This window comes from Schistocerca cancellata, chromosome 6, assembly GCF_023864275.1.
Source record: "Schistocerca cancellata isolate TAMUIC-IGC-003103 chromosome 6, iqSchCanc2.1, whole genome shotgun sequence".
NCBI classification, from domain to species: domain Eukaryota; kingdom Metazoa; phylum Arthropoda; class Insecta; order Orthoptera; family Acrididae; genus Schistocerca; species Schistocerca cancellata.
This window is the reverse complement of record NC_064631.1, coordinates 659,334,608-659,349,108: the sequence shown is the minus strand read 5'-3', so window position 1 is coordinate 659,349,108 and position 14,501 is coordinate 659,334,608. Positions and strand designations below refer to the sequence as shown.

Below are 14,501 nucleotides of genomic sequence, written 5' to 3'. Positions count from 1 at the left end.
TATTTCTTACTTTATAACTTAAAGAAGCGTGGGCCTGTACAGTAGTATCTTTTGGCCTGTGAATTTTTCAGACCAGCTCTGCATTGCTGGTAGTGACAGATTCTTTGATTTAGTTACCCATAGTTTTGGTAGAAACAAAAGCGCTCCAAAACTTCATCAAACTTCGGAATCTGGAAGGCCCATTTGGAGAAAGGAGAATAAAAGTTCAGTGAAAATATTTGAAGGTAGCCTCCCGATATATTCGAGGAAGTGCAATTTGTTCGGAGTCTGTGTCTACAACATTTGGTGGAAAGATTTCAGTGAACATATGACATATTCCCATATATTTACTTTTGTTCTTTCCGGGCAGTGAAATAAGCAGTACTGGAATTTAAAATATTTTCTTTGGAATGAGGTCGGATTTTGATTCTGACAGCGTGTGTCACTAGCTGCATTTAGAATGTAACGCGATGCAGACACATTCGGACTTTAAATATTTTTGTCATATGTGCTTGACGTACTCTGACATTTTTACAATTCTCTGCAACAACCCAGAGCACTGTGTGTTTCACGCCTTGTTCTACGAAGTGAGGCAGGTGAAATTTTAGTTGAACTTACCTTCTAGAACAATAAATGTTTCGTTTCAAATTTCACTTTTGACGAGCATATGTATTCTTTTACTTTTTACGATTGCGATGGCTTTTAATCTGAAGTCGGTATTTAGGATTCTACGTTGTCTGGCCACGTAATATCAGTGGTTAGGGATAGTATCTCTCTCTCTGTCTGTCTATGCCATGTAGATCACAGTTGCGATGTACATGGTTCACTCAATGTTACACTGTGTAGAATGGAGTATCATGTTCGATAGTAAGTTGCTGACTAGTTACTATTGGTGTGCTTTCGACTTAGGCTTATATCGTGTTACAGATGTCACTCCTAACATCCGTTAACCATCAAAGTCGATACAGGCTTACGATGCTCTTACTTCAAACCTATTTCTATGTCTTAATAATGCATTGAATCTTGTAAACACGTGAATATTAACAGACTTCTAATTAGTTGTACATACAGCTATTCTCCTACTATATTTGTCGTATTGTATCTTTGTAGTTGCTTGACAGTGGCACATACACAAAAAATTGGAGTAGAACAATAAAAATGATGATAGCCAAAACTGGGAAATGAAGTGTCCGTATATTTCAAGAGATTCCTAAAGGACTACGTAGCTACGTGTAATTGCTAAATTGTTGTGATGTGCCGATATAAAAATTTAGAATTGAAACTGGAGAACTTAGACAATGGAAACAACAAAGATTTAGAAAATTTTGTATATTATCTGTTCTGGCGCAAAACGTGAGTTTGAAATTAGAATTATTAAAGCGACACTTTGGCAGTATATTCTATTCTTTTTTATCGCTATGAAATATTTTACGAACCACTGACAGACTGGTGAATATCTTGTCAATAAAACCGTCTACACCACTATTAAATGTTTTCTTTATTTATTACGGCGTTTCTTCTTCTACCATCATACATAACAAGGTTCAGTGTCATTATTAAAGTCTGTGCTTAATCGAGTCCGTTCTCATTAGACATTAATTCTGAACATTATTCTGCAAGTTCTAAGCTTTCTGATACCTGACTATGGCGGTAGACGAAACGACGTAATAAATGTTTTAATAACTATCTAGAGTGATGTGGCTTAAAAGGTTAAAATCTTTACGCCCCATAGGGTCCTTGGACATTATTATGTGACATAGATTTCAGCTTGATATGTCCATCTGTTCCTCAGAATAAGAGTTCTGAACAGTTGGTCAGACATACAGACAGACGGAGAAGAAAGTGACCTTATAAGCATTTCGTTTTTACAGATTGAGGAACAGAACGCTAAAATCGAATTTAATAACGCCGTATATACACAACAGGCCATTAAAATTGCTACACCAAGAATAGATGCAGATGATAAATGGGTATTCATTGGACAAATATATTATACTAGAACTGACATGTGATTTCATTTTCACGCACTTTGGGTGCATAGATCCTGAGAAATCAGTACTCAGAACAACCACCTTTGACCGTAATAACGGCCTTGATACGCCTGGGCATTGAGTCAAACAGAGCTTGGATGGCGTGTACAGGTACAGCTGCCCATGCAGCTTCAACACGATACCACCGTTCATCAGGGGTAGTGACTGGCGTATTTTGACGAGCCAGTTGCTCGGCCACCATTGACCAGACGTTTTCAATTGGTGAGAGATCTGGAGAATGTGCTGGCCAGGGCAGCAGTCAAACATTTACTGTATCCAGAGAGGCCCGTACAGGACCTGCAACATGCGGTCTTGCATTATCCTGCTGAAATGTAGTGTTTCGCAGGAATCAAATGAAGGGTAGAGCCACGGGTCGTAACACATCTGAAAAGTAAACGTCCACTGCTCAAAGTGGCGTCAGTGCGAATAAGAGGTGACGGAGACATGTAACCAATGGCACCCCATACCATCACGCCGGGTGATACGCCAGTATGGCGATGACGAATACACGCTTCCAATGTGCGTTCACCGCGATGTCGCCAAACACGGATGCGACCATCATGATGCTGTAAACAGAACCTGGTTTCATCAGAAAAAATGACGTTTTGCCATTCGTGCACCCAGGTTCGCCGTTGAGTGCAACATTGCAGGCGCTCCTGGCTGTGATGCAGCGTCGAGGGTAACCGCAGCCATGGTCTTCGAGCTGATAGTCCATGCTGCTGCAAACGTCGTCGAACTGTTCGTGCAGATGGTTGTTGTCTTACAAACGTCCCCATCTGTCGACTCGGGGATCGAGACGTGGCTGCACGATCCAATACTGCCATGCGGATACGATACCTGTCATCTCGACTGTTGGTCATACGAGGCCGTTGGGATCAAGCACGGCGTTTCGTATTACCCTCCTGAACCCACCGATTCCATATTCTGCTAACAGTCATTGGACCTTGACCAACGCGAGCAGCAATGTCGCGATACGATAAACCGCAGTCGCGATAGGCTACAATCCCACCTTTATCAAAGTCAGAAACATGATGGTACGCATTTCTCCTCCTTACACAAGGCATCAAAACAACGTTTCACCAGGCAACGCCGGTCAACTGCTGTTTGTGTATGAGAAATCGGTTGGAAACTTTCCTCATGTCAGCGCATTGTAGGTGTCACCACTGGCGCCAACCTTCTGTGAATGCTCTGAAAAGCTAATCATTTGCATATCACAGTATCTTCTTCCTGTCGGTTAAATTTCGCGTCTGTAGCACATCTTCGTGGTGTAGCAATTTTAGTAGCCAGTAATGTACTTTTTCTGGGCACAACAGTGAGCACAGCTTAGTGATATAGAACTAGAGCAGTTCGTACATTGTAATGGATGTGCATTCAGCAGTCGGCGCAGGCTAGCACTGAACGTGGCCCGATAGGTTTCCTCTCTAGTGCATGATCGCAATCCAAGTTCGTCGTGACGATGCCGGTAAGCACTCATATGTCTTCAAAACACTCCAGGTCTTAGAAGCTTCCTAGCTGAATGAACCAACCTCCTGATCCAACCGCACCTGCCGGCTCTCTCCAGCGGTCCTCCTTATATCGATCTTTCCTGTACCATGCTGAGAGCCCACATGACACAAATGGAGGAGCATCCAGTGGAGCCATTGCGGATCGAATTCTCTGTGGTAACGGTAGGTGTTCCGCCGCAGGGCTGCTAACCTTGTCTGGAGGGATTCTGCCAGAAATCCTGTCAAGTTCAGTGATTGCGCAGTCGCCGCTCCAGACGTGGTAGTCTTCACAGGAACAAAGACGTTCAAAAGTGGCTCTGAGCACTACGGAACTTAACTTCTGAGGTCATCAGTCTCCTAGAATTTAGAACTACTTAAACCTAACTAATCTTAAGGACATCACACACATCCATGCCCGTGGCAGTATTCGAACCTGCGACCGTATCGGTCACGCGGTTCCAGACTATAGCGCCTAGAATCGCTCGGCCACCCCGGCCGGCTAACAAAGAGGTTTTCTAGTGATAACTGCATGGGTGATGTAGCTTAAATACACGTTAACATAAATTTTAAAATAATTCTTTGCGTTATAATTATCCTTCTTTCTGGTAATACTGACAATAGTCGCCGAAAATTACGATATACAATTTTATTGAATCGACGTTTTTTCAGTTTAAAAACAGTCATCTGAGCGGAAATCAAGTAACAAGACACATTCGTACGTATTTATCTCGATGTTTTATTGTGTTGACTTTCACTCAGTCACTTACAAAAACAACAATTTCATCACAAACAAAATAGTCACAAGGATTATTGGTTCAAATGGTTCAAATGGCTCTGAGCACTTTGGGACTTAACATCTATGGTCATCAGTCCCCTAGAACTTAGAACGACTTAAACCTAACTAACCTAAGGACAGCACACAACACCCAGCCATCACGAGGCAGAGAAAATCCCTGACCCCGCCGGGAATCGAACCCGGGAACCCGGGCGCGGGATGCGAGAACGCTACCGCACGACCACGAGATGCGGGCTCAAGAATTAATCTTCATTCTCAAAAATACTTCCGACGATCACTGTGTAGTCTATGTTAAATACCCGCATGTCTTATTCTTCACTTACAGAGAACTAAGTATGACAATTAGGTAAGTGAGTGACTTGTATGCCATTATTCCACGCTCTCGAGTTAAAACATGACTTCACACCGAACATTCCGGATTGAGTACTTACATCGAAATAATAGTTCTCTCTGTGTTACAAAGTTATCCTCCAAATTTGTATTCATGGATTAATTTGTTTCTTTGAGCTAATTTTACTTTACAGAATGCTTGACTTCATTAATTTCTAATTAATCTCAACATAAGTGGTATCAGGGTTTACTTTATTTTAGTCCAATCTTGATCACAGTGTTAATTTTTAATTTTAAAACCTAGAAAATATACGCACATACAATTAGTTTAATTTACAAAACACTCCTAACTATACGACAGTAAAACAGAAAACAACCATAAACAACACTACAACATATACATACCCTAGTAAAACCGGGTTTCATTACGCATATCACGCTATTACATGTGATGATGCTGTCAGAATCGTTAACCATTTCATCTTCGTCAAACAAATAAAATTAAGGTATGTAAAGAGTAGCATTGAGGCGTGTATACTGCACATAAAAAGAGACTCAGTTATGCTCCCGTGCAGCGGCAAGAAACGCGCCTCCATCCAAGCCTAATAGTTGTCGGCGCTGCTCGTCAGTTTACATGTTTCAAAGACGTATACTCCTTACACCACAGTATATAAAACTTACTTCACATCTCCTACAAGAAAATGTAAAAGATAAATCGGAATCGTTTTGTTTTTATGTCATGTAGTAGATGTAATGGGAATGGATGCTTTATTGAAAGTAATACTTGTGTCAACAGATTACATAGTCTCTTTACATAATCGAAACAAATTAATCGCTTACGTAACACTCCCTCCAGACAGGATCTCGCTGTAAACAGCAGGTACAACAGTACAATAGACCAGAAACTTCATAAGACGCCTAAGCATCACTACCACGCGTCATCTGTACAACAGCCACAATTATGAAGTATCAGTATGTTAAAATATTGATGAAAATGAGAGGCGACATGCAAAGGAGACCATGGAACTGTTCAAAGTGATGTTCTGGTTGGAATAATAGAGTTTCGGTGACGTTGGGATTCAGCTATAGAGTAGCAGGGAACTGTACTGAAGGACTAAAGAGATATTGAAAAAAAATGGCAAGGCTGTAGGTTAGTTGGTTACTGTGAGTACAAATTCACCCTCTTTATTTGTTGCCGAAATTGGTAAAGTGTGTGTGTCGTGATTCAGTCACTAGCTACGTGTTTGAGCTAAATTGATGTAAACCTTACAATGCCTCCTTAAAATTTGTTGCCAGCAGAAACCCTTAAGAGAACTAAGTTTTGTTACTGCTTATGTTAACCTTTTAGGCAACGGCCTTGCCGCAGTGGATACACCGGTTCCCGTGCGATCACCGAAGTTAAGCGCTGTCGGGCGTGGCCGGCACTTGGATGGGTGACCATCCCGCCGCCATGTGCTGTTGCCATTTTTCGGGGTGCACTCAGCCTCGTGATGCCAATTGAGGAGCTACTCGACCGAATAGTAGCGGCTCCGGTCAAAGAAAACCATCATAACGACCGGGAGAGCGGTGTGCTGACCACACGCCCCTCCTATCCGCATCCTCAACTGAGGATGACACGGCGGTCGGATGGTCCCGATGGGCCACTTGTGGCCTGAAGACGGAGTGAGTGCATGTTAACCTTAACTGGGAGCAATATTTCATGTAGTTAAATTTTATCTTAAAATGTGTATTTCTCTGATGTAGTAAACGAGTGATAAACGAAAAAAGCAAAGGGGCCTGGTCCTTCCTATTGAGTCCGGTTTGTAACACGTATCACACACGTCATATTTAGCGACTGTGTTTCGCCGTCCTTCGCCGACAGTGGAGTGTAACGTGTGGCCGCGCGCTCGGGCCGTGCGGGGCGCACTTGCGGAATTTCCGCAGGTAGTTCTTTAAAGCGGATGCGTCAGTCGGACGCGCCGACGCGGCGGCAGGACGGACCCACGCCGGACACGCGCGGCGTGCAGCTGGCGGCGCAGACGGCCGGCCGGCTGTCACGCGTGCCGAATCCGAATTCGTTAGCGCGGCGGTCGCGCGCCTCGCGCTAACAAAGATACGGATGCAAATAGGCAGGCATGTAAAATTATTTAAATTGGCCCGCGCGCAGGGGCCGGCATGCTGGGGAAACACTTTGGCGCTAATGGTAATTAGCCGGCGAGCCGGCGGGCTCCAATTTATGCCGCGGTGGGTGCGCGGACAGGTGGCGAGCGCCCTCAGGGCTGCCAACCTGCTGGGCGCGACGCCGCAACGAGCGCGGCCGCTCAAGGTCAGCACATGCCCTCCTTCCTTCTCAAACTGAAAAAAACGCTCTCATACCGCTACCGAGTGTACACTATCGTGTAATCAAAGTCAATCCACCGCATTCACCGGTAACCTAGTACTATTCAACTTTGTGGCGATCGTACACCAGTCGGTAAAAACCGACTCTTAGGTTGCGTTCACAGGGGCAACGACAACAGTTGTCAATCCGCCGCCAGAGGTTGCCCGATAACATCGGCCGACAGAGTGGTCATTAGTGCGTTCGATATCTTTTGTCAGTTTTTGGCAGGGTCAAGCAGGTTAGGTTAGGTTAGCTTAGAATCGATTTTCTGTATGAAGTACGTTAGATTTTAACCTGTTACGGTGGGGTGGATACGACGACGCCTCTATGCTTGGATACGAATGCTGCATAACGGCTTCTGCTATTCAAGAGACGCCGAATGCATTTGAATGAAGTTTCCTGTCTCATAAAGTGGCAGGTACTATATATACACACTATGTCCCCAGTTATCGGAATAACCAGTCAAGTTTTACAAATATATGAGCTTGTAATGGTTCTTGAATTACGTAACCATTGTGACACGTCACCTCAATCGCTCGATACCAGCAATATTCTACTGTTTCTGTAAAGAAGTTAACATATTTCTGAGACAACATTTAATTTCATTAATGTAGAGGTACTTTGATACATCGATATGTTTATATTGCAATGATATTATTGTTATGGGTATTCTTTCTTTTGTCACTATGATCTTTGACGTACTTGTAACTCTGATTTTTGGGCGCGTAAGCGGTTATTAGTCATGTCTTCGTCGTCATGTTTAAAAGACGCAAATTGTAGTCAGTTCATAAAATGTGAACTATAACGGTGAGGAAGATATTTTCAAGTATGTTTTATATTGTGAAGTAATGTTTTGTGAGTTACGTGATATTGCAACAAAAGTAATAAAATAGAAGTGTAACTTAAATTTGGAGTGCTGATTACTTTTTTAAATCACCATTGTGCTAACTTGCAAAATCGCAGAATAACAACTAGGCCTCCTTGCATCCGAGCTTGGAATCTTCACCACCTAGATTTTCGACGATTGAGCCAGGAGTTTACGAGACCAGCGTGGGAAACACGAAAAGATGAGTGCCTAGTTTATCCATTATTTCATGAAAAGACTTCATTAACTGTGCTCTAATGACTCCTGCCACATAATACAACTTTGTTGTTGCCCGAAAATGCAATATTTAGTAGCATGAGCAACACTACAATCATAATTAATTTGTTACCTTTGTTGTAGTAGGATTGTTAGAAGATGACGGGAGAAACGTCCTGTTACATACACGAGATAATTTGTGGTGACGTTGCAAAGCAGATTATAAAACTCTCTTTCGCTGTATTTATTTAAAGTTGTTCAGATGTACGTCAATTAACCTATCATTTAGCACGAGAGCGAAAGACTAGCATGAAGTGTATTCATAAGATACTCTGAAAATCTAAAGCACTTAAAAGTGAAAGTACATACTTAACACTTAATTTGCAAACAACTTCATATTAGCAGAATCACTGTCCTACTGGCACAAAACGTCAGTAAGCAGTAATAATAATTTACACTACTAGTGACAACCTACTACAAAAAAATTCCAGAACAGTTGCTATAAGCGTATGAGATACGCCACCATTTTCACTTTAACAAATTCTTTCTTGAGTTTATAATCTATGCCTAAAACTTTCAATAATGATTCGCTTATTTGAGGTTTCGAATAAACGTGCGACTTCAAAAAATGGTTCAAATTACTCTAAGCACTATGGGGCTTAACATCTGAGGTTATCAGTACTCTAGACTTAGAACTACTTAAACCTAACGAACCTAAGGACATCACACACTTCTGTGCCCGAGGCAGGATTCGAACCTGCGACCGTAGCAGCAGCGCCGGTCCAGACTGAAGCGCCTAGAACCGCTCGGCCACAACGGCCGGCCCTGCGACTTCAGTCCATAGATTCCGAACTACATGCCGATTATGATACTTTCATCGTCAGGATGCCACACACTCACTGTTTCTTGGACTAAACTTACCAGCTTCTCAAACTCCATATTTAGTGTGCGAGAACCTCGGTCGATTTGACCGAAGAAAAATAGCTGATCTGAAATTCACCGATTGTCGTCCAAAGTCTGTATGTTCGGAAGGTAAGATCGGCTATAGTGTGACCGCTCACGTAGTAGCATACTGATTTGAAAACATGGGCCGTCTCCGGCCGATTTCTGCCATCGGCGGAATTCACCGGTATCAGAGCCACCATGAACGCACCCTCACAGGATTACTTTGCTGTCCATCCGACCGGCTTTTCAAAAGCCATTTTCTCAGGAACGGGTAGACGTACCAAGTTCACACTTACGTCACATGTTAACGTCTAGAAGGAGGAGGAGGATATTAGCATTTAACGTCCCGTCGACAACGAGATCATTAGAGACAGAGGGCAAACTTAGATTAGGGAAGGTCGGAAAAGGAAATCTTCCGTTCCCTTTAGAAGAACCATCCCAGCATTTACGGAAGTCACGGGAAACCTAAATCAAGACGGGCGAACGTGGGTCTGAACCGTTGTCCGCCAGAATGCGCGTCGAGTGTGCTAACCACTGCGCTGCCCCGCTCGGTATATTAAAATGTACGATCCATTGGTGCTGTATAAACGTGATGGTTCTAAGCCAAACCAATCAACAGGTATGATCATTTATATCACATACTTTCACACCCGCAAACTCAATCATCAAAACACATAGGGTACTTCCCGTTGACGTAGAATCATGAAATTTGCCAAGAAAAAAATTTAGCACTAGAACCAGAAGAAAACAATTTCAAAATAATTAATTTTTAATTACACCACACAAAAAATTGTTTATTTGTTATCAGAGTGGCCGACCGCTGTGGCCGAGCGGTTTTAGGCGCTTCAATCTGGAACTGCGTGAACGCTACGGTAGCAGTGCAGGTTCGAATCCTGCCTCGGGCATGGCTGTGATTGATGTCCGTAGGTTAGTTAGGTTTAAGTAGTTCTGAAGTTCTATGGGACTGATGACCTAAGATGATAAGTCCCATAGTGCTCAGAGCCATTATCTGACTGACTGGCGGTCTGTCCGTCCGTCCGTTACGACCCTTTTTTCTCAGAAATGGTTCGACGTATCAAGTTACAATTCGTGTCTCGTACTATCGTCTCTTGTAACTTAGCGATATAATACATTTTAGCTCCTAAGTCAATCAATTGAGAAGACATTTATGTCGCATATTTTCATACAAATTCACTCGCCTGAACCTCCATGGTATCTCCCATTAGTTTAGAATAATTAAATTTGCCAAGAAGCAATGTTTCATACTAAGAACAAAGGAAAATATCCGAAAATTGTTAATTTGTAATTTTATCACACGGAAAAATATTTCTTTTGTCATTTGTTACCCGCCTTCAGCCTCGAGATTAAAGCAGTATCGAGAGTCTTGGAATCCCTGGGACCGATTTCTTACCAGCATCAACGTCGATAACAGCCAAAAACCGTGGAGATTCTCGACTCATGGAATGGATGGGCTGTCTACATACATAATTTTATACCGAACCGTCTGTGTGAGTCGTTCTCGTACCTGGCCTGTTATTCTCTGTTATTGGAATCTCTTTACGTTGCATTTATCTCTGATTCCATGTACCAACGTGTGCCATTGCTCATTCTCTTATTGAAATATTCCATCCTCTGGCAGTGGGTGTCGTTTAACAGACTTGATGCCATCTTCAGGTACACTCGTATCCTTAATTTGAATGTCAAGACGTCTCTAGAAATCTTGTTCTGTTGACGGGGAGCTGTCGGAGTCCAGGCGGGTGGCAGTGTTTACATACCACGACGTTTCATCGAGGGTCGCACTCATCATCTTCTGAAGAAATGTTCATAATACACTTGCACTCATCCACTCCAAGCATCAGAGCAGGCTGGTTTAGTTCCTGCTCATAACAGTCCCGGGGTTCTTTTTGGCTGATTACCAGGCCAGCTGGAATAGTAGCAGGGGTGTTACCAGTTGGGAATGAGAATGAGCTATCGCTTATGTCCCCGCTGCTATTCTAAATTTGCATAAACTATTTAGCAGACAACCTGGGCAACCCTCTTACGTAGTTTGCAGTTGATGCTGTCGTTTACAGTCCACTACAGTCGTCTGAAGATGAGAACAAATCTCAGTATGGTCTAGACTAGACCGCTGTGTCATGCGAAGACTGGCAATCGAATCTAAACAATAAAAAAGAGCGAGATGATCCACGTGAGTACTACAAGAATTGCGTTAAATTTCGGTTACACGATAAATAACATAAATTTAAAAGTTGTAGATTCGACTAGATTCTATCGATCATAGCTACAAACAACTTAAAATATACCCATCACATAGAAAATGCTGTGGGGAAGGGGAACCAGCGAAACTGTTTTATGGGCAGAACGCTTAGAAGATGCAACTAATTTATTAAGTAGGCTGGCTACAGTACACCTGTCTTCTGTAGTACTAACGCACGATATGGATCCTTACCAGATAGGAAAGACGGAGGACAACGAATAAATTCAAAGAAGCGCAATTCGTTTTTTATCATCGCAGAAAAGGGGAAACGATATTATGGCAGTTAAGGCAGTTGGTGTGGTTATCATTAAAACGAAGGGACTTCCCGTTATGGCAAGATCGTTTCAGAAAGTTTCCATCACCGACTTCCTCCTCTAAATGCCGAAATATTTTTGTTTACTCCCACCTAAAAAGGGATAAATGGTCATAGTAATAAAGTAACCGCAATCGAGCTCGCATGGATATATTCAGGTGCTCATTTCTCCCACGGGAAATGGTCAGAAAGTCAGAAAGGGGTTCTATGAACCTCCGCGAAACTCTCAGCACTGGTGTTGGTCTCGGGTGGTCTCCAGATGTGGCCTCTCTTTTTTCACTGCTTTTAGGTATCTTTTTCTAGAAAAAAATACAAAGAAAACATTTTAAATCCCAGTAACTAAAATTAGTGAGCTACCAGGCTGCCTTGGTTTTTTACTCTCCTCCAGCTCCTGAAGGATGGAGACACTGATAACCTCGTAGATGAGAACTTTTATCTCACACTTACCATCATCTTCATCATTATTGTCGTATTTATGTTCACTATAAGAACTTCATATTTGAATATTAAATTAGTTCACAACTGATAGCAATAACGGTACTTTCACATCTGTAGCAACTCTGATGTTTCCTAACGCGCTGCCCCCTACATCTACTGTTCCGTTGCGGTGTGGACTGTATGTGAGAAATTTCACCGTCAGACACTTTTTTCCTAATAACTGGCAGAGATGGGGCGAACAGCAAAAGAGATTTTTGGTGCGGTATTCCAGGTGATCCGGGAGATATTCAAAAGGGTACACAGCCATGGAGCTTGTGTGCAATTCCCACTGAGTGAGCATTCTTGATCGATTATGGTATCAAACAAATTTAATATCTTTGGTGAGAGAATTGGAACTTACAGGGAAGGGTGGCAGTGTCAGACACTATAAGACAGGTGGGCAGAAATACTTGTCTTTCCCGCATCTCTATGTAGCTTCTGGATTAAATAAAAAAAGGTGTATCGATCTGTCAGTATCTAAATGGCATTTCAATTTACTCGTGTTAGCTGGTTCGAACTGCAGCGTATCTTAATTTCAACCCAGGCTTTTACTCCGTGAACTAGGGAGGCAGCACGGAGCAGGAGAGGGAGATTGCAACACAACAGCCGCTGCAACACCAAAGGAACTGACATAATGTTCTTATTACTGTTCACACTGTTTCAGTTCGTTATAGTGCGTAGTGTGGGCTGTTAGAAGGGAAACAGGTATTATCGCAATATTAGTGGCTGATATAGTTACGTCTGGTAGATGATCTAGTATTCGATAATAGTAGAAGTACACCTACTTGTAAAAACCGCAACACCAAAAAATAATTAATGCAGAGTAATGAAATTTCTGGAACACATATGTCCAGGTAACATATTCAAGTGATTAACATTGCAAGATGACAGGTTTACATAAGCAGGAGATAAGCCTGTGCAAATGTGAAATGTTGGTACGTTAATAACCGGTGTAACCACCAGACGTTTCAGTACAACCATGCAAACGTCCATACATTGTGTTGTACAGATGCTGGACGTCATTTTGGGAAGTGCAGTTCTATGCCTGTTGCATTTGGTCGGTCGGCACATGACAACTAACCGACACCGTTGTGGATGACGCTGGAGTTGTCGTCCGATGATGCCCCATTGGAGACATATCTGGTGATGGAGCAGGCCAAGGTGATGTGCCAACACTCTTTAGAGTGTGTTGGATCACAGCAGCTTTATGTGGATTAGTGTTACCCTGTTGGAAAATATCCCTTCGTATGTTGTTCATGAACGGAAGCACAAAAGGTCCAATCACCAGATCAACATACAAATTTGCAGTCTGTGCACGTAGGACAACCACGACAGTGCCTCTGCTGTCACATGAAATCCCACCCCACACCAAAATTCCAGGTGTAGGTCTTTTTTGTGTCCAGCACGCTGACAGGTCGGTTGCAGGCCCTCAACTGGCCTCCTTCTAACCGACATACGGCTATCACTGACAAAGAATCAGAACCAGCTTGTATCAGGAAACACAACAGTCCTCCATTCCTACAATCAGCTGTCGCTTGACACCACTGAAGTTTCAAATGGCAGTGGTTTGGGGTCAGTGCAATGCACGCTACAGGCCGTCTGGCTCGGAGCTGTCCTTGAAGTAACCGATTTGTATCAGTTCGTTTTGATACTGTGGTGACATCACATCAACTGGAAATCGCCGACGTGTTCCTCGGAGCATTCCATCACACTCCAGGCCTTGTGACACAGTGCATTACCTTATTAAAGAATGCCTCTGCCGTCGGGAAACGTGATAGTCATGAAGGGGTGTACATGGTCTGCAAGCATTGTACGATACCTCCGTCCTGGTGCCTTGCTCGAGCTCCACTGGACCCATGGATGCCCACCTCAAAGTACCCCAGAGCACAATGGAGCCGTCGCTAGCTGTATCCGTCCCGCAGTACAGACGTCAAGGCGTTCTTCTATTGAACGGTAACGGACTCGCCTCCTCCCATTGGCTAGTTGAACAAGGTATCGGGATTCGTCAGACGATGCCACTGCACCAACATCCAGTGTCGATCGTCACGAGCCCATTTCAGTCGTAGTTGCCGATGTCGTGGTGTTAGCAGTTGCACACGCATGGGTCGTTGGGTGCGAAGGCCCATCTTTGAGTGTTCAGTGTACAGGTTGTTCAGACACGTATACTCAGCCCAGCGTTAGTCTGATTTAAGTTCCGCCACATTTCACTGCCTGTTCTGTTTTCCGAGTGTGCACAGTCTACGGCGTGCGACATCTGTAATGAGGAGTGGCCGCCCAACCCCATGGAGTCTTGACTTGGTTTCACCAGTTTCACCACATGTTGACACTCACCACAGTACTACTCGAACACCCGACGAGTCGTGGAGTTTCCCAAATGCTCATGTCAAGCCACCGGGTCATCACAGTTTGCCCTCGGTCAAATTCACATACATCGCGCGCGTTCTCCATCC

At 43.4% G+C, this 14,501-nt stretch overlaps 1 pseudogene; it reads left to right on the top strand.

Moving 5' to 3' along the window:
* Positions 1 to 5,966: 5,966 nt before the first annotated feature.
* LOC126089708 (5S ribosomal RNA) lies at positions 5,967 to 6,083 on the top strand (annotated as a pseudogene).
* Positions 6,084 to 14,501: the final 8,418 nt, after the last annotated feature.